The sequence below is a fragment of the Melanaphis sacchari genome, unplaced genomic scaffold (genome assembly GCF_002803265.2).
Source record: "Melanaphis sacchari strain LSU unplaced genomic scaffold, SCAv2.0 Contig7_pilon_pilon, whole genome shotgun sequence".
Lineage (NCBI taxonomy): Eukaryota > Metazoa > Arthropoda > Insecta > Hemiptera > Aphididae > Melanaphis > Melanaphis sacchari.
The window spans coordinates 4,036,979-4,063,399 of NW_020271560.1; the positions used below are offsets into that span (position 1 = coordinate 4,036,979).

Below are 26,421 nucleotides of genomic sequence, written 5' to 3' on the forward strand. Positions count from 1 at the left end.
TAATTAATACATAATAAAACTACATTATAGGTGTATACGGCTTTCTTTTAAGTTGTATTATTTTTGCCTAAAAAAAAGTAATAATTGTACTGCGATGGATGCTACTATTAGGAACACGCGTGCCGCAAATAATAATAGTGCAAGACATTTTTCTGGAAAGGTTTAATCAGCGAAATGGGAACGTCGTTGTATATAGTAGCTTTTGTACGAGTGGAACGCGCTCGCATACACATATATTATATACAAACATATATATAAATACATATATACATACAAACGTGCAAACGTACATATATATATATACGTACACTAATAATACACGACGAAGACGTTATACAAATGTAATGTGGGATTTTTGAAGGAGACTGGAGGATATACATATTTGAAGAAATATCTATTCATTTTTATCTTTACATTTTTATTCATACAAATTCATGTGAGGGTTTTGGTCGATTACTGTTTTCAATATTTTCCCCGCCGTTCTACAGTCGTTTTGCTCAATATGTAAATAACAATATATATGCGCACGGGTTTTTTTTTTATAGTTCAATATAAATATATATATATACATATAGAGGGCGATAGAGAGGGAAAGAAAAAAGTGAGCGGTGGAAGTTGGGGTGAAAAAATATTAATTTCGAGCTTTGTGCTCGTATAAGCAAAAAAATACAAAATACTGGCCAAGGCTTAAAAGTATACACACTCACACACGCCCGCTCGCTAGCGCACACATAAATACAGACGCGCGCGCTGAAACTCGTATGGAAATGTGTGAACTTTTGCATAGCAACCTTTTCTCATTTAAATAATATGATCTGCATCCGGTGGCGGTCCTTTCCGGAGTAACGCAACTTGTTCAGAATCCGCACATCCGATTAAAACAACACCTGTCCCTGTTTAACGGGCGTGATTTTGAATAATTGTTTTTGAGAGCATTTTGGCAGCGGATGTATATATATATATTTGGGTACACATACGTATAAGTCCATAGTTATCGCGTATGCAGTATACCGATTAAAACTTTTTACTTAGACGCGTAAACGCGTAAAATTCGTTTAGTACACAATTATAATTGTCTATAGTTTCTTTGAATTTTTAGGAGGTACTTATACGACATTATACGACAGTTGTAACTACTTGGTATAAGAGTTTGGTTACTTTTTTAGTTACATTTAATATCACAGCGACAGTGGCGGTGTGTGTTGTATGCATTTTTTTTTTTTATAAAACTTGCACAAATACGGCATTTTTTCAACCCCCTCCCTCTATTTTTTGTTAAAATAAGAATGAACATTTGAATAATCACCAACCGCTAGTTTTGTATACATAATATACATACATAGTACCTAAATTAAGGTCTAGAATGAATAATGTTTTTTTTTTTTTTTTACTTAATGATAATTTAGGTGCGTAGCTATACTAGCTATACTGTTGTGAATAATGTACATACATTGTAAAATAGTGTACACATTTTAACACTCATATTATTTTATTATACGCGTGTGTATTTTGTCTATATACCTACCTACACCTACATTATTGTATACGGTTGGTTATTTTTATTGTTGTAGAATAACTGGAAATAACTAAGCAAATAAAAGTGCGTACGTTCATTATTCCATTACATTCAACAAAGTCTAAAACTGTTGTTATAACATAAGAAACGTATATTATACGTATATGCAAGAACGGTAGAGTAGATAATTTTCAATTATAACATTGGTAGGTACACAATAAACGTAAACTAATAAATATTAAAACGTTTAAAGATGAATTGTATCCTCATATAATGGTTTCACGTTTATTTGATGTATGAGTTTTTCTCTCACCATATAGTTAAGCCAAATATTTGATAATGCAATTTTGATCATATTGATTGTTTTCTTTATTCATAATTATAGTACCTATTTCATTTATTTTTATTTTTTTAAATTTATCTTTCAGTATAATATAATGTCTGAAGTATAAAATTATATACAATTTTACTCGAAGTGTTATATTATAAATACAATCAAATATTTAATATATAAACCTATTAATGTAGTTTATATAACATTATTTGAACGGTTGATACGTACCGCATACAAAATATGTAACCTATATCGAATAAACATTTTTTTTTTTTTTAACTTTAATCGAATTTTCTACCGAAAGAGTATTTTAAATCACTCATGTTTCGTCTGCCAGATAAAAACAAAATGTAAAAATGTAATTATTTAATTTTTAATGATATATAGGTACAGATATATATTATGTGCATAACACGTGCACTCGCATTGCGTATACCTCCCTATAGTTGAGAATTATTGTCAACATTATAAATAAACATGAAAACTTTACACGACTCTGCCTTTAAACAAAAAAACTAACATGAAAAAATGATTTAAACGCCACAGGATTCCTGAAAATATTATGTATTGCGTTGTATTATACCACATGATATATATTCATATCACATTCAATATTTATTCATTATTGAACAGATAAATATACATTTAGTTGAAAATAAACATCTTTTTAAAAATCCCATACAACAAATTAAGTATTTCAACGAATTAAAACACCATATTATGTTCATAGGTATAGTAGTTTAATATGAATATAATGTGTATTATGAACGTAGCGTCATTTTTCAGATCATTCAATTAATAGGTATGTAACACTCAGGGCCATTCGTTATTTTTTAGGTTCCCGTGTTGTAGCATTTAAATACGTAGGTGTATTAACATTAGTTTAATTACATTCGAGTAGTACAAGTCATAAAGTATAATATAATAAATCGTGAATAATAATACATCACAATTACTGAAAATATTAAAATATTATGAAATGCGAAGATAAAAAAGTATTTTCAAACATTAATTTATAATATTAACAATATTTTTATTTAAGTAATTTTATGTTTACAATTTATGTAATTTAAAACACGGAATGTTGTTTAAGTAAATTCCATTAATCCAATAAGCAGAGTTAAAAGAAGAAAATGCAATAAATAAGAGACAATACTGTAAGAAAATAATTTCAAAAAAATATCATTATTTAAAAATATATCCGTCTCGGTGAACTTTGATCTCCTTCAAAACCATAACAACATAGAATATCGTGAAAATATAATAATTTTTTGTGATGAAATGAAACATAGAATGGACAATACAAAAAATAAATATTTTAAACTTATCAAACAATATAAAATAAATTAATCCAAAGTGTTCTATCCATAGATAGAACCTATCCATTTAATAATGTAATAATAAATACATAAAAATGACTTCTATCAGTTTTATAATCATAATGATAAATTAATTTTAGTTATTATCAAAAACCTACAAGCTCCGTTTTATATAAAAAAAAAACTTATAACTTAAATTAATCTGTGTAGCGTAATGTAAACATTTTGTAGGCGGTACAGTGTTTTCTAGTTTAACAGATATCAAATGGGGTCGTTGTTCTATAGTGAGTTTGGTGCGCATATTTTGCAACGTGAACTTAAAATACAAATTATTTTCAATAGTGACAAATATGTTGATGAGAATAGGCAGTGATACAAAGTCGTATTTTTAAGAAAGATAAAAGACTCTTTGTTTGCATTTAGATTTTTTTTATGAATACGGAATCATTTACGAAAAAAAATAAATATAAAATGAAAACACAATTGTATATTTTTTTTCTCTTGTATAATCTACAGCTCTATTATTGGAGACATATGAGTATGGTATTCGCTAACGAATTTCGAATAAATTAAAATAGTTTACATAAATTAAAATACAAATTCAGTATGATGTCATCCATCGAATAAGTCGCAATAAAAAAAAAAAAAAAACACTGACATAAAATAAATTAAATTAGACGAAAGTGATTGATTTTTTTACGTTATATTATATTAAATTATAATAATAATAATAATATATTTCTGAAACAAAGCTAATAAAGTAATTGATTTCCCACTGAATAAACATAACTAAACGTTATCAAAACGCTAATGTCACGACAGATAGTACAGACATCTAACCTTAGTGATTACCGAAGTATTTATTACATATTAGTCATGCGAAATACGATATTGTATTATAATTCATTACAAAATAATAATTATTATTGATATAAGTGTATGATTCACTTATATATACAACATAAGCATATTAATGCTAAAAAAATTTACATAATTCTATACCAGGCTCAGTACCAGAAGACTCATAAAATACTGAACATAAATACATTCATCGTCCAAACGGTCTTGAGTAACGCATAACACTGAATTACCACAACCCGAATATTGAAATAGTGTGTAAAATAAATATTGTATACAGTGTAGTAATCTAAAAAAAAGCTGGTTATAAATTTATAACATTAATATATTCACAAAATATTATACATATTATTATACGGGTCTATAACAAATATTACTTAACTGTCCAATTATTTGTATTGTATATTTTAAAGTTTCGTGTACATAATCCAAGAGCTATATGAGAGGTTTTCCTAGATACATTACAGTTTGTAAACAAGTTATCTATAGTGTTCAACAATTTTAATTTAAATAATAATTTAAAAGGTGGAAGTAGATCTAATTTATTGTTGTAAATAACGCTCAAAACTACAGCTTGTACATAGTTATTCATACTAAATTAATTACATACTCTAATATTAATAATAATAATTATTAAAATAGAATACATTTTTAGATAAATGGAGTTACATGTACCGAACTTTGTATATTACAGATAAAATACAATTTTACATACATCGGTAGCATATAGACAGCCAATATATTAAGATATAAATAGATTTATAATATTTTAAATATGTGCCTATATATAATATATATATAATGTATTATAATAATATAATATAATTACAAATTGTATAAATACTGTATTATTATATTTTATCGTGTGAAGATAATAGTATGTAATTTATTTCTAAATCCATGTAACCCTCCTACCCATTTCGTTTATAAGGATAATAAACAAAATGGAAAAATGATACGTCAACGGGAATAGCTATATTAAGGTTTATTGTTACAAATTGTATTTCTCTATTTTATATATCGTTGTTAACCGTCCTTGAGTGAACGGAATACAACCACTTAAATTTAAAAAAAAGTTATTTTGTTTGTTCATTTATCATTTCAATAATAGAATATGTCATTATAACTTCGATACTTGATCAAAATATAAAATTTAAAAAAATCTAAAAAAAAAATTATAAGTACAAATAGTATAAATAATTCAAAATATACATATTTCTAAAGTGATAATTCACAACTCAACGGTTAGGTTCAAACAAATGTATAATATACTTAATATAATATGTGTTATATGTATGTAATAAAATATAAGCATAAGTTATGATAAAATATCATGATTGGTAAATTTTGACATTCACCAGCATATACCAAAACAATAAAACAAAAATTTTATGAATACTAACAAAATTGTTTATAAGCAGTCATACACCGAGTGAATGGTTGATATTCATAAAAAATGTTTCGTGAATATTGACAGCGCTTGAAGCATGATATTTATAATACAAATATAATACAAAGCTATATTATGCGATAAGTGATAACGCATATAGAGTAGCCACTGATTTTAAATACACTCACTCATTCACGTTTATGTTCAATGAAAGTACGTAAATGTAAAAATATTGGGTTTTTAACTTTTAAAATCAACATTCACCGAACTCATATTATGTATCGACAAATACAGTTTCAAAACGGCTTTTCTAATTTTGAAACCAAAATATATTGAAAAAATAAAATCAATAAACGAAAATAAACAAATGACATTATGCAAGATTCATCATTAAGCATATGTATTTAAAATTAATAACAAGGAAACGTAATTAAGATAAAGAAAAAATAACTAACTATATATAACTTTATTAAGTACAAAGTTAATAATATTTTTTTATACGCTATATTTATGAGTCATGAAATACTCGTACATCATCATTCCAATGGAAATTTCAATTTTATTATTTTTTTTAAACTCGTTTGCATAAACAATTCAAAGTTGATTAACTTTTATTAACAATAGTTTTTATTTTTCGGAACATTTTATTGTTGTTTATTCTCTAAGTATTAAATACATTTACTATCAATACGTTAACATGTAATAATATTATGTTCAATTTTATATATGTTAAAAATTTTGTTTTTATTTTTATTTTTAACACTTTAACTTAAATCGAAAAATCAAATAACGTTTGAAAATGAAATATCGTTAAATATTAAAATAAAATTGTACAAAATTTAAATACTTGAAAACGTAAAAACGAAATAATTTTTAATGGATATCATAGTGCAATAAATTAAATGAAAATAGTAAACGATGAATGGCAGACGTCACCGCTTACTGTTAGAGCACTCGCCATTATGCGGTCTTTCACTGCTGAAACGACTTACAAATTGCTGGCACGTAATTTACGTCACATTCAGTAAATTTGATTAGGTAAACAAAACATAAGCACTATGAGTACAAGCGTATAAATTATTATTTGTATAGATAGTAGTAGAGTTTGGATCGAAAATTAGAGACTAACAGCAGACAATTATATTTTTTAACATAAAATTTTAAATCGATTTACTGTAGGTAGGTACAAAAACCTATGTTTCATATACTAATCATAAAACAATTCAACAGAAAGTATTAGTAAATTGAAATTTTACATTCGTACTTCGCTACTTCTGTGATCTTCAACACCATTTCCAAAAATTTCAGGGTTAGTCAGGTGATATATTTCTATTATTATTTCAAACATTGTACGAATCTATATTTATGTTACTATATCGTGTTCAACTGTATTGGTTTGAACGCAGGTCATAAGTTAGTAGAATTTGTAAAATGCACATCGTTTCAACAATTCAATTCGCAAAAAAACACTCATGAAGTAGAAATAACCAATAAACTAATACTTAACTGGACACGATAAAGTATAAAAAGTATACCCAATAGATATGATGGGGAGATATTTCACAAATCAATAATAAATTAAACAACACAATCTAAATAAAAACACGTAAAATAGTATTTAAACATTCAAAGGCGTAATGTGGTAAATTGTTAATCTGCATTCAAGAGAATACATTAATTTGCTTACTTAAAGTCAATAACGTTAAAACACCACACAAAAAGCACATAAAACCATTATCATACGATAAATATTAACACATTCTTCACGTGGTACGTCACCCCAAAAACAACGAATTAAATAATTAAAATACGAATCCTATGGTTCAACTAAAAGTTGAATGAATTTTTTTTTATTATTATTATATGCCTAACAACATTTTGCCATGAGTTTTGTCGTTTTTTTTTTTATAAGTATTTTCTTTATTTTTATTCCTTTAATTAATCTTCGGGAGTCGTTTACGAGTGACAATTTAATAGTAAATTTGGCGCGTTTACGTAAATAACTCAAAGGACTCTTTTTTTTTCTCGAGGTTTTCTAGTTAAAAAGGGCAAAACTTTGTTCCACTTCGAACAAAGTTTCTTCAAAATGCTTGTTTAATTATAAAAACCAATTAATAATTTTCTGATTGTATTGTTCTTCTACAGCTTTCATGAAAATTAAAATAAACTCAGAACAATTGTACGTTAACAGCCAGAACCGACAAATTCTTTGGTGTTGACAATATTGTATTAGTTAATCAAATTATCGAAATCATAAAAAATTTAATTTAATATAATATATCAATAGCAGCAATATATTAGTATAAAATATGAAATTTATATTATTAAAATTTAATACACATTACTTTATTTTTTATAAAATATAAAAAAATATCCACCAGTATTTTTGAAATAAAAAATTATTTCAAACAATGTAATAAAAAGGTTAGTAAATAGAATTAAAAATAATTAAATATTAAGTTTTTACTGTTCGATAGTTAAAATTTATGTTACTTATAAGTAAATAAATACTCGAAACTTAATAATTAACTTTTAGTTGAATTTTTGGAAGACAGACAATAAACATATATTTCTATAACCTACGAAAGTAACCGTGTTAATTTTTACTTATCAAATTAAACTTGCATAATTCATAGATTATTTATTAATCAAATAATAAATTATACAATAATGTAGAAAATAAAATTCACACGCAAATGTTAAAATATGCTGAACTATTTAATGAGTAAGTTGTCTTGTTCAATTTCAAACTATTTTAAAACATAATAAAGCAGACACACTACGCAGTAACTTATAAATTTGATTTATTTATTTACAGTCAAATAAGAAATATTAAAAATTCGCCAAAAATAGGTGAACGATATTCGTAAAATATTGGCAACAGCCATGTAGGAATACTCGCATGAATAAACTATAGAACAGTTGATTTAACAGTTGAGGGATGAAAAATAATGATTTCCATTCAAACATCTATAATGCTCAGTCAGTGTTATGTATTATTAATGAATGCATTATTATTCCCAGGATAATTTCCGTTTGTTAAGTCGGCCAGTATATAGTTTGAGTTTTAGACGTCCAATTAATGTTTATAATCTTTGGTTGTTTGGTTCATTATTGAGAGCATAGTTGACAATCGTTATCTATTGATACTTATCATATGGACATTTATATTTATTCTTAAAACCTCACATAAAAGCATAAAAAATAAATATGTATGGAAGCAACTGAGTAAAAACAAATATTATGTTTTCAAACTAAACAATAAACGTCTTTTATCATTATCACCGTATATAGGTATTTAGTATTAATTTTATTTATTTTTATAATAATATGATTTTATCTATTTTATCGTAACATATCGTGAAATTGTATACCTAAAAATATGTTAAAGACTTTTTCAGAAATAACATTTTTTATAATAAACACAATATGCTTATAGATCATTTTGTAATAAAGAATGTTAGCAAATAATTTTGAACAATGTACTACCTATAAAATGTGAACGTATAAATATTACAAAAACGTATGAGGATAAAAAAAAATAATGTTTTTTCGTGTTTCAAAATATTTAGTATGTGCTTTTGCGCATATTTATATAGCAAATGTATACATCACAGAAAAATAAGGTTAGGTATGTACATATAATGCACAAATGCCACTATGTGTTATAAATTGTAATAACATCATAAAAAAATCAAGCATTTTTTTCAACATGATAAAAATAAGGAAATATATTATATAAAAAAAAAAAAAAAAAAATAGAGAGAGAATAAAAAAAAAACTAACAATTATGGTTTTAATATTAGAAATATAACTGTAAAAAATATGTTAATGTTATAATTAATGAAACACGTTTTAAAAGCAAATTATAATTAAAGAATATTTGAAAACCCAAACACTAATAATTATACCAAGTCCGATAATATTATGCTAAATTATTGTCATACAATGAATTTTGTTATGCTTCGATTGCCACATGGTAAATTTAAAATTATAATTGCTCGTTGGTGCGTATTATTTTCAAACACAATAATGCATTCAATTTAGTATAATTACCATTAACGTGATTGTTTTAATCAGTCAATGTCTTATTCATTGTTTGTTGGACCGTTATTTTAGAGATGGCAAACTTGAATTATGTTGGTTTAGGAACAAACAGAAACCATATCATTGGAAGTTACAAGTTAAACGCAGAGCACTAAGTAGATACAGTTAAAAACAAACCAACGAATGAATTTTGAGTCGATACACAGAACGAATCGATGTTCAAATATAATTTTGATTTTAAGAAAAAAGGAATATTTAAGCTTTGATGTTTACGAAAAAAAAAAAAATCACAGAAGTGTAATAATTTGAAAGTTTGATGATAATAATTAATATTTCAAATAAAAACAAACAAAAAACGTCCAAAACTGTAATTAAAATATATCGATTTAAATTTAATATTGGATTAGAAATATGCTTAATGTCTGACGAGGGACAAACTGAAAACGGAAGTGGTTTGAGTATATTATAGTATTCGTACAATAGTATTGCAAAGATATAATTGTTGTTCCTGTAAACGACCGTTAAGTTTTAATTTCACCATCGTGTGTAAACATTCCCAGAGGGCTTTGAAGTCAAGGAAATTGGTTTGTGGCCGAACCACTATTGATTTCATCAGTGCTAGTTTCCTTGCGGCAAAGACACGTTTTTCATTTATTTTCCTTCAATACTTCTTAAACGATATGGCCAAAGGGTTTCCAGATTTTCATCAAGTAAACTCATAAGTTCCTAAGACCTTTAAAGGAAAAACAAAATTTATCGCATTTAAGAACCGTGTCCAGTTAACGTATAAATAAATGTTATACGACTATTCCCAAGAGTGTTTTCCAAACGACCATACCGACGTTGAGCCAATATTTTTCCCTCCAACCCATGCCACATCCGGCTTCCGGCGTAATAGAACTTCCGCATCATACCTATAACGGGTCGGGATAAAATAGTAAATCAGCTGACTACCGGAAACACCATCGTTCCTTCCGATTGGATAGTTCGAAGTCCGGTCATTATTTCTGGATTTCATTCGATGTATTTTTGCATATTGTAATACTTTTATACCATTTATTCTGAATTTGAAAATTCACAAATTAACTAGATAAAATTACTTAATATTATTAATTTATACGAAAAATAAATAATAATAATGATGATAACGAACTTTTTTCTAGGAAAAGTAATACTTCATTATTTTTAACTTGTCTTGTTTTCAGATATTTTAATAAATAAATGTAACTACAATTTTTAGTTTTACATTTTATGTCAATGTATAATATAAAACTAAGAACCTTACTATTTATAAATAAATTATTATTATTAAACACTTCATCTAACGTCACACTTATTGTATTATTATTAATAAAATTTTTTTTTTATTTTTTTAAGAGATATCTCAATTATTATTATTATAACACACATATATGTCTACTATAATCGCAATAAAAAAAATATTTGTGAACAAATAGGTATATAAAAAAAAAAAGTCATGGTTCTATGGTAGTGGTATAATATTACTATTTCCTGGAGAAAATATATTATTAATATAATGATGTTGCCATGCTATTAAAACCTTCTTTGGAAATAATTTCTCAAGTACGTATTATTATAGTTAAATAAAGCAAACTTTCACAGCATAAAAACATACTTGACGTTATTAAAATAAAAAAAAGTACGAAAAACATACATTTGTGAACAATTAAAACTAACAGAAAAAAAGAAAAATAGAAAATTTTACAATTCTATAAAGATGGTGGTATAATAATAATATTTACCAAGGATGGTACTCACACATGATTAATAAACATTTTATTTATTTAAAAAACTTAAATTCAATGTTTGAACTAAACATTTATCCCTTTCTATATATATATATTTATGTGTTTGTATAAGTCATCTGTTTGTCATTAAACCAGCTGTTCAAATATGCGGAACTAACAAACGATGGTTATTACTCCACTCACAAGCATACCGCAGTGGACGCAGTCAATGATATTCGATATCTCTCGATCCATAAACGCGCAATCCATTAATATCAAAATCTTATAAATAGGTTACCGACCGAAGTGTGTTTGAGTTAAAACACACCACACCTAAAATTAAACAAAAAAATTGGACACCATCGGGCTAAACGCCAGAATATCACGATTGTCAGCTGAGAGATGGCGTGTTTCGTTAAAACCGTCGATTGTCACGATGATGATGACGACCATAACAACAATGCTAACTCTACGCTTTTGCACAGTCGACGACGTCAATTGTTATCGAGGGTTCTACGTCATACGCAATTTTCACGAAGTCATATTCACGTGTCAACGTGCACTCTTGTATTGTCTGTACCACTGTCATTGTATTATTTATGGGTTTTAATTTGTTTTTTTTTTTTTTTGATTACGCTGGAAACGATGACACTCTTCGTTGTCGATCTTATATGCGCAAACGGTTGAACTCGCAGTATGATTTTAGGACCGAAAAAAGGTAGGTACAATTCATAGGCCGCCTAAACAAAAGCATCAATAATAAAATGTTCTCATAAAAAATGTATAAAAGATATTTGATCGGTTATTACAGTAATATTGTTATTAATAAATTGCAGTAATTAATGTTTAAAATTAGCTACATTACTCGGATTTTTCCGTGAAAAAAAAACTAATGACAGGGACAACGCTATTTAATAAAATAAAAATTTGTAGTAGTTAATAGGTTATAATGTGGATGTAATCAACAAAAATATAAAAAAAATTTACAGTGCTACATATCGAACGTGGTTAGGTCTTCAAGTATTTCAAAAATAGAATTTTTTAATCTACAACTCAACACTCATTACCTTTTATAAGTATTAAATTTGGAATAGGATCATTAAACAAAAAAAAACATTATCTAAATAAATAGAAGTTTTTGATAAAAAAAAAAAAATAAATAATAATAATAATAGCAGCACGATATCATATCTATATAATTATATAAATTTATGAAATAATATCTAGAATGTATCCATGAATTAAACAATTAAATAGTAAATGATACGAGATATGCCAAAGAAGAATATAAGCATCATTAAAAACTCAGTGAAATAGACTAAACAAGGACGTTTCGACGTACTTTCAGACAATGTTTAAGATTAAATAACGGTTGTGGAGATTACGAATAATTTACAATACCTACCTAAATAATTACATAATTTATATTCCCTTAAGTCATTATTTGTCTATTTAGTAATTTATCTTTATTTTATATGACTGAAATATAAAATACAAACCTCCGAAAAAAGAGTTAAGAAAATAGAAATAAAATACATTAAAATACGAATTGTATTTTAAGAGATATATAATTAAAGAGAACATTGTTTCGAGGACATTCCATAGTAGAATGGCATGCTGTATAAACGTGTAATACGGTATATGGGCGTAAACCGCAATAAAATCCGATTAATAAACTATCCCCGACCCAAGTTGAGGAATTATAAAATGATATCATCATCGCGGTATTTTATTCATCACAAGTATTTCGCGACCGTAATAATATTCAATGACATTCGACTGTTACGCCCTGTAGCATAATTCGATATTAAATTGAATAAAATGGAGAGTAAAAATGAAAGAAATACACATATTTACATACACCTTCAAAGAACTCCGGTTCAGAAGATTATTTACGATAAGGACACGTATTCTAGAAACACATGGTATGCGTAAAACTCAAATCGAACAGTTTTGACTAAGAACGGCGTTTTACGTAGGCAATTTAGCTACATGTGAGTCGAAAATACGCGCAACACAGCATGTGTATATAAAAAAAAAATACCTCTATCTCGAGTGTTCTCGTTTTTATTTCTTTTTAACGGCACGTGACTAAAACTTTGGCTGCCCTATTATAGAAATAATAGTTATAATAATATAAAAGGAAAGAAAAAAATAAAATAAAAGAATCGTGTTCAAATGTTAAAAATTGTTGTGTTTTCGTGCTTATAGATTGTCGTTATAATTAAATGATGTACGCAGTTGTCTGTTAAGTGAAGTACTATTTTAAATTTAAAACGTCTTTAAATTGAGAACAAAAAATCTGGAACATTTATTTTAATAAAACTAGAATGAATTAACTTGTCACGAATAAATAGTTCTACATAATAAACAAACAAACAACATCTTGTATAATAATATCACATAAATCGGCACTACTAGAAATTTTCTAAAGCACGTCAATAAAATTTGAAAAGATAGACTAATGTATCCTTGTTAAAATACTCGTAATTCAAAAAAAAAAAAAAAAAAAAAAACCAAATAATATTTTTAAAGTAACAAAAATTCTTGAAAGATGATCAATACCTTATATGTAATACAGCGTAGGTATAGAACAATGACATCATTACACAAAATATATATAATATACTATACAAGTATAACTCTCTCTAACCTATAAGTATAAATGTATAATACAATAGATAGATCTTTCTCTGTTGATGGTTTTCAAGCGATGAGAAATGCTATGTTCGAGTTTCACCTTTACGACTATTTTAAAATACAGTACGTGACTACAGGTTTATTGAACAATAATAATAATAATAGTAATAATAATAATAATAGTAATAATAATAATAATAATAATAATAATAATAATAATAATTTGAATTGAACTATAAAAGCGTTGAAATCACCCCCATCGTTACTATAATGTGACTTTTCGTAGCAGATGTTATGCATTGGACAAGAGAAAAAATAAATTTTTTTATACAGTATTTTTACAAATATTTGCTTATAATGGGATAAAAGAAATGAGACACGTGTAAATGACACGAATTTAGAAAGGTTTACTAGTTTATGAGGCTCGCTCAGCATTAAAAGCTTAACGCATTACCCACATTTAGTCAACCCCACAAAAGCTTGATCAATGCTATGTTTTTGTTTACAATTCAATATCACAGGCAAATACTTATTTTATAGACGGTTTAATCTCATGTAACTAAGTATTAACATCATATAATATTATTGAATTTCATATGAATCAGAAACACATTATCGTTTACTGCACATGATGGGGCTAACAGTGTTGCATTGAGCTAAAACTACATAATCAAAATTAATAAATAAAAAATAAATACAAATATACGTAGGTTTATGTTTTAAATTAATAATGTAATGTCAAATACCAAGTTTTGAATATTTAGTGTCTTGTGGTCATTAAAAATTATTTATGTTTTTTTTTTTACACTTTTTTATTCTAAATTATGAATAATAATTATTAATAATTGCTTAAAATACTTTTTATTTAACTATATTAAACTAATAACACATTAAATAAAGTAAAGAAAAGGTTAAATTAAAAAGTATTAATTTACAACAATATTAAGCATCCATAATTAAGTGCATAAAAACTTTAAACGTTAGATATATTCTATAAAAAGAAAACTACAATTTAAAGCTAAAAGATTGGTGATAAAATAATGAAATTTTTAGAGAAAATATATCTTTGTGGTTTAAATAGTTTAAATATTAATTCATTTAAATATGAATAATATTGAAATTAAATTTATTTCATTAATCAGAATTGATTAGAGCAAACTTATGATAAAATCTTGTAAGTAATAACTAAAAATATCTTATAAAATTTAATTTGAAATTAAAACGTAAAAAAAAAAAAACAATGTAAAAATACAGAACATTGTAATCAAGCTATAATGAAATTGTGTTTTCCCAAATTTTATTTTACACTATATACACAATTAATAAATAATATAAAAAGATAAATTCTTTTAGATTTTAAATTGCAAAAATGATGTACATTTCAGTTATATATATAGCTCATAAGTATTTAAGTTTTCTATTAATATTTATAGGGTCTGGCTAATATGATACATATTTTTTTTGTATTTGTTAATTCTTGCAAATATAAAAAAAAAGATAAAAAATATTCTTTAACGACAAATTTAAACAAATAGATATGACATGAATCAAAAGTTAAAAATTGAGACTTACAATGAATATATCAATTAAAAAAACAAAGCAAAAATATTATTATCATTATTATTATTACATCAAAAATTAAACTCGGTGAAGTTTTCACACAATTTTATTATGTTTGATTTGGTCGCCACCCCAGGCAAAGAGTGAGCGTCTAAGATGTTGAGTTTTAATCATCTTAAGTAGAATTGGGGATTAGCTGTCACACACAGAGAAGATAGTCAAGATAGCTTGAGGGTGTTGACGTAAATGTCGAAGAATCTTAGTAGTGAAGAAAAAATTATAATTCAACACTTACGACAAACGGCGATAGAAGACTAATCGTTAAACGGACAATCCTGTTCTGCCAATGATGTAAGGATAAAATTCGACTGGATATCTCTAAAAACGTTTTGAAAACCCTTCATATTACGTTATTAGACTTTAACCAACATACAGACATATTTTTACGACTGATATTAGATTTTTTTTACAATCAAATCAACTTAAATTCAAAATAATTTGATTTTATAGTTCAAAATGTTAAATGATAAAAAACTGTATATACTAAAAAAAATTAAATAAATCATCTTATTCTTTTCAAAATTAATAATCAACAATAATTTAATAGAAATGCGAGTATTTTAAGAACATGAATATGATGTATATTATGTATAAATATAATAAAATCAAACCATTTTAACAGTAATATGATTATGGTCCAATACATAACAATATTATCAATATTAAAGCAAATATTTATTACCCATATTGATCTATTTTTTAATTTTATATTAAAATATTTTAATTCATGCCAAGTACCTAATGTAAATTTAACTAAAATTCATCGATTATTGACTGAAGTAATTTATTAAATTATTTTTATCTATAATAACTTCAAAACAAAAATACATATAGTGTATAAATAAATTTCATATTATATGAGACTGAAAAGCATGTCTTATATATCTTAACCATGTTAGTTGATAAGATAAATTTACATACATACAGTCTTGGGATCTTACTATTATAACTTTGGATAAAACTTTTCATCCAATCATTCGGCCTGCGTATCATATATTAAAAACATAATAATGTACTATTTAAACTTAGAAATGGAGAGCTTTACATTTTCTCATAAAGTTCAAGTTAATTCAATTTTATCCATTATATATTTAGTACCTACTCCGTTAATTTTTGTTTTGATAATATATGTTGAAAGTAAAATAATTGGTTGATTAAAACTAAGACATATTTTTTGCATTAAATTATCCAAAAAATTATGGTTAACCACAAAATTGAATAACAAAAACAAAGTAAATGTTATCATTTATATGAAATCAAATATAGATATTTTTTTTTCAGATAGTTTTTTCTTATTAGCATTTGTATTAATGACTAAAAGCAAACAAACAATATCCAACAAAAATTTTAACAACTTAAAGTGCACTTAATAAATATAAATATATACATTGTAATTCGAAACAATCAATAAATATTTTATTATTTTTTATTACATGAAATAATAAAATGTTAAACGACTGTTTCAAATGTATATATATTAGGTACTTGAAAAGCATTAAGTAGACATATTCGATTAAAACAAAATAAGAGAAAAATAATCTTCACTAGTGTTTCGCAATATTTAATTGAAACTTAATTTCAAGAGGAATTGAAAAAAAAACAAAAAATAGCAATCACCATACACTAATTGTGAATTTTCTCACATGATGACTGTTAAGTCATAGCACAATAAGAACAAATTAATACTTATAGAATACACATACATCGTAAATATAATTTTAAAACGTTAAGATTACGACACACAATATAAAATTCTATTGAACACGATATATTGTTTCGATCAATAATGTAAATGTCGACTGGAATAGTTTTAAACAAGACAGACTGTTAAAAAAAAAGACAATATAATAAACTAATATCAAGACACACAAATAAAATACGAATATAATATAATACATAAGCTACTATATATTGTAATAAAAATAAATAGTGAACATAATCTCTATATAATGAAATTACAAAATGGTTTTTCTCGGCGAGAGATAAGAAAAAAGTAAAATCAATTTTATTTATACCTACGAGATGGATTAGACTAGTCGGAGACATCCCCAGTGACTATTTTTCCCCAACGTAAGTAACACTGCAGGATAGGAGTATCTTGCTTTGCCTGACAAACCTTTCTCTCACTCATCTATTGCAACATTGCTGCTAACCACTCCTGGCTATTATTACTGTGCAGCCTTGATGGATTGCACTTGTCACATCTGCTCGGGGGCCTCAAGTTCAACCTACATTTCCCTTAGTTCATGTAATATTCGACAAGAGATGAATATCTTCTAGAGAAACGAATGAACAGAGAAACCATAGCAAGCTTAACAAAATAACGAAATCTACATTTTTCATGTTACCGCAGCAGATTTCACTGTATATAAAGTAACATATATAAAAAAAAAAAAACATTTGCACACATTTCGTGATTGATATTTAGGAAGTCTTTTTCAAATGAACAAAAGACATTTTTATACTATTCATAAATTAAAATTACCAAATAATAATACTATATTGATTTCTTTTATTCCGTGTATGAAAATCAGCTAATGTCTTCAAAACTAATAATATACCTAATACAATTCAAATGTACCTCAAAAGTATAAATTATCACCAATTAAATGTCTTAAAATTCAAGTATTTGTTAAACAAGACTTCAAAAAAAATGTCAAGCATCTTATCTAAAGTTATAAGTAGTTTTAACACAAAATGTATTTTACATATTACTTTATTAATGCATTTTAATGGTAACAATATTAAAGTGATAATTACTTTTAATATCTACAATGTATACAATTTTTTTAAAGCTAATAATTAACTTTGAAGTCAGTTCAAAGTTATATTGAATTCTAAATAATTAGGTTGTAAAAGTAATATTTTTAACAAACTATAAGTTAAATTAATGCAATGCAAAATGAATACAACATTTATAATTAATACCCTTCAGAATAATAATGGGTTCTTCACTATATTGATTACCATTTATTATACTTAAATAATAATAATACCCGAGGAAATCCCTTTACAGTAGGTATTCAGTTAATAACTTATCATTTATATACTTTATTTATCTTACACTATATTGTTGATGAATGTGTTAAATTTTAATTTAAAGATAAATTATTGTACATGATAAAGACCGAGGTCAACTTCTATTTTTATGGATATTTTCTGTTATATGTTTAGTATAATAAGTAAATTTAGTAGATTGAACTAAATTTTACTTGTATTTCACATATATTTTAGTGAAACTAATAAATCAAAGAACTTAGTGAAAAGGTTTGTGGTTTAAATAAATAAAAATATATATTTATGTTATAATTTTATGTAAATTGTATTGTGTATAAAAATTACAAATATAAATATTTAGTGAAAATCTCAAGTCTTAATAGTTACAGTGATTTGTATATAAAATATACAAAAATATCAAGTTTATCAGATTTACTAATATACATTAACCCTAAGTTCTAAAATTGTAGTTACATTTTCTGTTCTAAAAATCACTAGACACAAAAACATAAGTAAAACAAAACAAAACAATACACTTAACTTTGAAACTTTTACCATACTCTGCTCAAAATTTAAAATACATGTATGATATTTTTCTACACCTGAATATTAACTAACAATTTGAAATATGCTGAAATATTAATGAAAATAATAAAAATAAAAATAAGTACTATTTATTTATTTGTTAATATATGGTTGACATTGCAATCATAACGATTTATAAGAAAATAAGAACTTCGTTAAAGAACCGACAAGACTACGAAATTTGAACTTAGACAATGGAAAATCTGAATAACAGCGATTTAGAATTACTCAAGGTAAGTTTTAAGCAGAGTTAACAGTTTTTTTTTTTTCAGATGACTGAACAACAGACGCCGCAGATGGTATGAACGGAAGATTCCCATGCTATGGTAGTAATTACACTAAGGATTTAAAACCAGAAATGCAGTAGAACGGTTTTATACATAAATCCACGACTTTCTTAAGGTTTAGGTCTCAGGTAGACGCTATAAACTACGCAAAAAATGCAATATACAATAAAATGAAATTTTATACTTATAAAAAATTAAAGACTTACAACTTACGTAAGTTGACTCCGTAATCAAAATTTACACGTGCATTAACAAATTGTATTTCATAGATCTTTAGAAATATAAATACACCATCTATAAAACTGTAAGAAACTAGTAAAAAATAAATTTTGACAGAAAACATCACTAGTTTATTAAATGGAAAAAATCAAGACATACAAACATTTCATAAAAACGTTAGTAGACAGTCAAAAGGTGAAATCATTTTTAAAACAAAATTTAGAAAAAGTGCAATAAAACGATAGTAAAATTCATCAAATAATACTTATAACATTTACGAGGAATAAAATGCATAGTTAATATTTTAATAGTGTAGATAATATACGCGTATTAAATAATTATAACTGGTAAGTATATATAATTCTTAAAGTATAAAGGATATTATAAATAAATAAATTCCGTACATCAAGTTTCAATATTAAGTAATTATGTTGAATTATTTAAATTTGAAAAAAATTACTGACAATTATTTAAAAAGTTCTTAAATTGATTTAACTAAAGTTGTGTTACACAATATTAGAGATAAAAATATTTTATAGTTATATTTACTGTAGGAATAATAATTCGTAAGCGGGCAATGATACTTTAGCTACGGAATTATAATGTAATTATAAATTAAGAAATATTGTAACTATTTATTTTTAGATTGAATATTTTGTAAAAATGTTTATACTACTTTGTTTTTACAATAAAACGAAATAAAAAATTGTAATAAATTAAAAATAGATTAAAAAATAATAACTATATATTCAACATAACATAATAACTTTAATAACATATAAAAATTAACAAAATACATGTATATAATGTGAATTAACTTTAAAAACTAATTAATAGATGACGATAATAAAGAAGATTTTATTTGTATCTATGTAAGAAATGTTTGTTGATTTTTGGAAAGCTATTTTTACTAAAAAAAAAAAAAACATTAATCAGAAATGTGTATTTCCGCTATTATACACCGGAAAACCCATTAAAATACATGATTTTTTTTTTTTTTTTTTTTAATAACAATGTCTGTAACAAAATAATGAAAATATTTCATTTTGTACAAAACAAAAAAAATATTATACATAACTTCCTATAAAATATAAAAACAATATCTAAAATTAATATTTCTTATTTAACTGACAAATCATAATGTCAAATAAATTATTAAATATCATAATTTATAATAAACAATATCAAAATAATATTAATACGATATTAATATTTGAAAAAATACATTTTAAATTGGAAACTTTATGAAACAATAGTATTTTATACTCAACTTACTTGCTATGATAATTTTTTTTTAATAAAAAAAAATTCCAAACTTTTCACTAAGTAAAATGTTAATCAACCCTTAATTTGGCAAGAATCAAAATATTAAAATGAAAATTTTAATGCAGATATTTTTAAACTAATTTAAGGTAGCTGAATTTAAAAATGTCATCAAAAAAAATTTTTGAACTTAAAAGTTTAAAGTTATCAATTGTATTTTAAAAGATACAATACCAAAAACTGATATTTTCGTTTCTGTATTTTTAAGGATACATTGTCAAAATAAGTTATCATTTTTATACATATATATATAGCAAAAAACCAATGTTTCAATTTTTTTTTTTTTTTTTTTTAAAGTTAGGTTTTATTTTTTTTTTTTTTTTTTTTTTTTTTTTTTATCTCGATCTATACAAAAAAAAATCTAATTTTTATTATATATTTTCTAAGAATAATTATTAACAGTTTATTGAGATCACTATAACAACTATATATTATTGAGTTTATAAAAACGATTCTGCCCATCTTTTTAACTTAACATTAAATATAATTCTCGAAAATGCAAAACACAATACAAAAAAAAATTACATAACATTAACGTTTTTATCTTATTTTTGATTATGAAAATTTTTAAAACCATTGGATTCATTTCAAAATCTTTTAAAAGTTCATCTAACTCATTCTTATTAGAATTAGATGATAAAAGAAAAGAATCATAATTATCGACTTAATCTACAAATATCGTCGCTAGATTTTTTTCCAGAACTCTTACTATTCTTACACGATGTTCTTTAAACTATTCGAGAAAAAATGTTTAATAATATTAAACCTATTACTTTGTACCGTTTATTACGAAAAGAAATACTTAGTTAAAAAAAAAAAAAATATGCTATTTCTGAGTTATTTGTTAGTACGTACTTGGAAGTAGAGTGCACATCATAATCAATAAGAAATATTTAACCTGCTTAATTTATTTACAGCAAAAAACGATCCATATTATAAATAAATGCATTCCCAAAGCAGTTATAGCATCTCACTCATTTAACATTGCACAATAGTCTGCTTATTATACAATTATAATATATAATCATACAAAATATAATATATATATATAAATCTATTTTTTTATTTTGGGCTTTAAAAACAAATTAGTATCCAATATTTTTAATCTCCAAGTATCGCAAGTATATTTTTCAAAGAACTGAAACAAGAAATGTGAAGGACTTACAGAAATAATTGTAAACATTGTTTGACTTTTTTCGACTTTCTAAATTCTATTTAAATTATTAATATCTTATTAAAAAATTTTTATAGATTTTATTTTTTGATTTGATCGTATAAAAAAGGCAGATTTTATTATATACCTATATGTGGGAGATGAAGGATTTAAAAAAAAAAAAAAAACCACTAATCGACTACACTACGGGGAAAAGACGTACATACACCGCCTGGACCAAAAGTGAACGTACTCAGAGAAGAATAAGTAGCCCTACATCCGTCACCAAATGAACTGTAAATGATGGAAGTCCACACATGTTTTACGCACACGTAATCAGGAATTCGGGCTCGCGATCCCTCGCAGGAAGTACTCAATGGCAGCATTCTACTTTCGTCTCGAGCCGAAAAGGAGACTATTGTTGAGCCGCTACCTACATGGTCTACCCCATATATACATTATACGTGCAATAAATAACCACTTGCACAACTGCACCTCATCCACTATCACCACTTTCACCATAAATAGTATCACCGCCACCTCAACTTCAACCATAACTATGGACGTCACAACCACCGCCACTACTTTCTCCATCAGAATCAGCAACAATAAATACTGCAACATCACGTTCAACGTCCTACTGATACGAAGATACATATTCTTATGACTTAGGATCGTATTTTCCTGAATTTGGCCCATCATATGTCTATGTTATCGATTAGCGATAATTTTATTCGTAAAAAAATAGCAATCTATTTATTTTCTATATTAATTGGTATTCAATAAAATAATAGCAAGTACTAATCAATATTATAAATAAAGTCGATTTTGAAATGAACGTGGTTTTACATTTTAAGTGCAATAAGAAATTCATATTATCTGATTTTATTTAAGTACTTTTATTTTAACTTTCCAAGTATAATACGAGAAAGTTGTGATATGTGTGTCTGTAAGTCAAAAACTTTGTTCTAATATTCGAAAAAACAAATTAACAAAAGAAAAATAATACACTACAATTGTACGATAATTATGTGAAAACGATATAGTATAAAAGGATTAGATCAAAGAATATCCCAAGAAATAAAATACAATAATAAAACTCTAAATCAAACATTTTATAATATACACTTCATTAAAAAAATACAGAAAATATTGTAGTAACAGATACGAATACCAAAATGGATATATTTATCCAAATTGAAACTTGAGATAAATACGCATGAAGCAGATATCGATCATATGGAATAGTCAAAAGATATATTACATGAGGTGTTTAATTGTATTTTAAACTCATTTTAGTATAATTATAATTATAAAATTAACTAGATATTATATAACATAAAATTTATTTTTTTGTTATTATTTATTTATTTATTTATTTAATTAACGTTATAATATGTATTTCTTTGGGTAAATTCAGAACATTAATGATAATACATTTATTTTATTACAACTAAACGTTCATTATTCATTGAATACTAAACGGGATTTTTGTCAACGGCACTACACGATGAAATATTATTAAGCAAGCCAGAAGTGTTTAAACAACATAAGACGGATAACCAAGGAGCTGTTGAAGTAGTTGGACCTACACATATCAAATAGGGATAAACCGATGAAGTTGATATATGCTTCATGGCGACGATGCTGTTCAGCAAAACATAACGCGTTCACCTCAACGAGATGGTTTCGACACAAGATCCTGACAGATAGCACGGTAATGGAAAGGATAAGGTAAGAATACATTACTAGGTCACAACCCTCTCTGTCTCACTACCATACACAAAACTAACATAAACACTGCCACATCTGTCTAAAATTTCCTTTCTATCATACACTATAACGCTGTATTATGATTGTATGTAAAATATTGCACGAACACAATTACTCGTAAGTATTTGTAATATTATGTTATTAAGAGGACGCTACACAAATATTTGTTATCTCTGTCTAACAAGTGCGTAACATAACAAATTTACGTTTAGTAGATTAGGATTAGCTTCGTTAGTTTAAAAATTAGAGTGAACTAGGGTATTTTACGATAATTCAATTTTTTTAACGAGTTTTGTGTATGTAAATTAAAAATGCTTATAACTCATTTAAAAAAATTGAATTATCGTAAAACTCATATACAAACACAAAAAAATGTTCTCATCATCAAGTTTTATTATAGGTTAATTCACTCTAATTTTTAAACTAACGAAGCTAAACCTAATCTACTGAACGTAAATTTTCTATATTGCGCATTTGAAAGACAAAGACAACAAATGTCTGTGTAGCATCCTCTTAAGTGAGGTGTAAAACACAAATAAAAATTACAGAAATGAGATAGCAAATAAAATCGATTTCCGACGTGATTTTTTAATCTACGCATGACTAAAACACTCAGCAAACTTATAAAAATTTTGAAAAAGTCTGAAAATTATTTTTGTATTACAGGAAAGATTATAATACATTTAAATGAACCAAAATTGAGTATATATGTAATGTATAGCACAATATCATATATCGTATAATTGTATACACACGGCTTGTTAATTATGCTGTATTAAATTTATATTTTAGCGAAATTCTTTGTAATAAGCAAATTCTGGTGTAATTCTCGCAAAGTAACAGTAATTGACTAAATTATTCGGTGAGTATAGTAAACAATGTAAATTAAACGGGTACACTAATTGTTTGTTTATATATTCATTTTGCAGTACATACGTTTCTACAAAAATAATCAGACATAAATAATATCATCACAACTATATATTAAAGTTCAGCGAAGAGTTATCAAAGAAAAACAAATTTTCTATTTTATAAACAAAACTTTAAAATCTCAAGGATCATAATTACATTTACGAAATATTTGAACTAAATGTAAACATATAAAATGTAGTAACTATAAAATATATATTATTATTAAAATTCAAAGGTCATTTAAAATCAAACCTAAATTTATTTTGATAATTTTATACTTTATAAATACTATCAAGGTAGTTTTATTTGTATATGTCATATCTTAAATATAAAGATAGCTACAGTGTTTATATTATTAGTTTATTTTTGTACCATTCTTAAAATTATAAACTTACGATAAAATAACAGGTTGAATAAAATAATCTCTACCAATGGTATAATAAGGATGGTATATTATTAAATATCAACAAATTATTTCATTTTCTTTTAAGATAAACCACATATATTTTTGATTTTAAATTAAATGATTAAGTTTAACACGCAAAAATATAATTAAAGACTGTTGAGTGTCTTTTTTCGATTCGAAACTCTTTTTAATCATCATATTGAAAACATTACAACTAAATCATTGATGAAATTAGAATTATTAAAATGTATGTGTTAATATTTTAACGACGAGACAGTCCTTAAAATGTTGTATTGCCATTAGGTTAGTCATATAATAATAATGATTTTTTAATCAAACACACAAATATGAACTCTCTCAAAATCATGATTTATTTAAAGTAAAATATAAGTTTTTAAGATTTAATAATATGTAACATTGAATGAATTCTTCATTCTGTATCTGATAATATTTGTATATATTTTTTTATATAAATATATAATAACTTTTTATTAAATATTTTAAAACTAAAATATTTGTTAAAATTATTTGATGACCATACAGATTATTCAGGTAGTATGTCCTTTAAATAATAGCACTTTGGTAATGGCCAAATTTTATCTACAAACTTTTTCTTAAAGTTTTTTTTTTTACATTTTATAACTCTATTTTGAGCCGTTAAAAATAAATATTTTTTTAAAGGAAATCGAAATAAAACTATGTTATTGTTATTTAATTGAAACATAATAATTTTCAAAAAAAAAATATAAAACATGAAACAACAGTAAATTAATAATAATAGTTGGTAATAATTAGTTAAAAATAACTACTTTCAAAAATAATGTGAGATATATTTTACAAAATCAAACCCGATTATTTATCTACTTAGTCATATAATGCATTGAAACTAAAATATATTTTCTATCTTCCAATATAATGTACATCTTTATTTGTACACCAAATAATTTAATATTGAGATGTGACAAATAAAACCTTTTTTTAAGTACAATTTAAGTCTTAAATTTAATTTAATTTTTGGTTAAAATTATTTTTTGAGAAATTAAATCTTATGTTTATATGTGGAGTAAATACTGCAGCGTCATTAATAATGAAAGTATCAAAAATAAATTACAAATTTTTTTTTAATTATAACAGTACATTTGATTTTAGTAATTTTTTTTTTCAACTTATTTAAGCCATATTTCTTTTAAATTAAATTTCGATATCGTAAAATAAATTATATTTTATATTTTAAAATTGTTTATGATTAATATTTATTATTTATGCATTTTATATAAATATTCCTATTATATAT

General features: G+C 24.9%; 1 protein-coding gene across 5 annotated transcripts in view; it reads right to left on the reverse strand.

The window, feature by feature from the left end:
- LOC112601904 (neurobeachin) overlaps positions 1-26,421 on the reverse strand; it is a 221,876-nt gene that overhangs the window by 99,375 nt on the left and 96,080 nt on the right. The window lies entirely within an intron of this gene.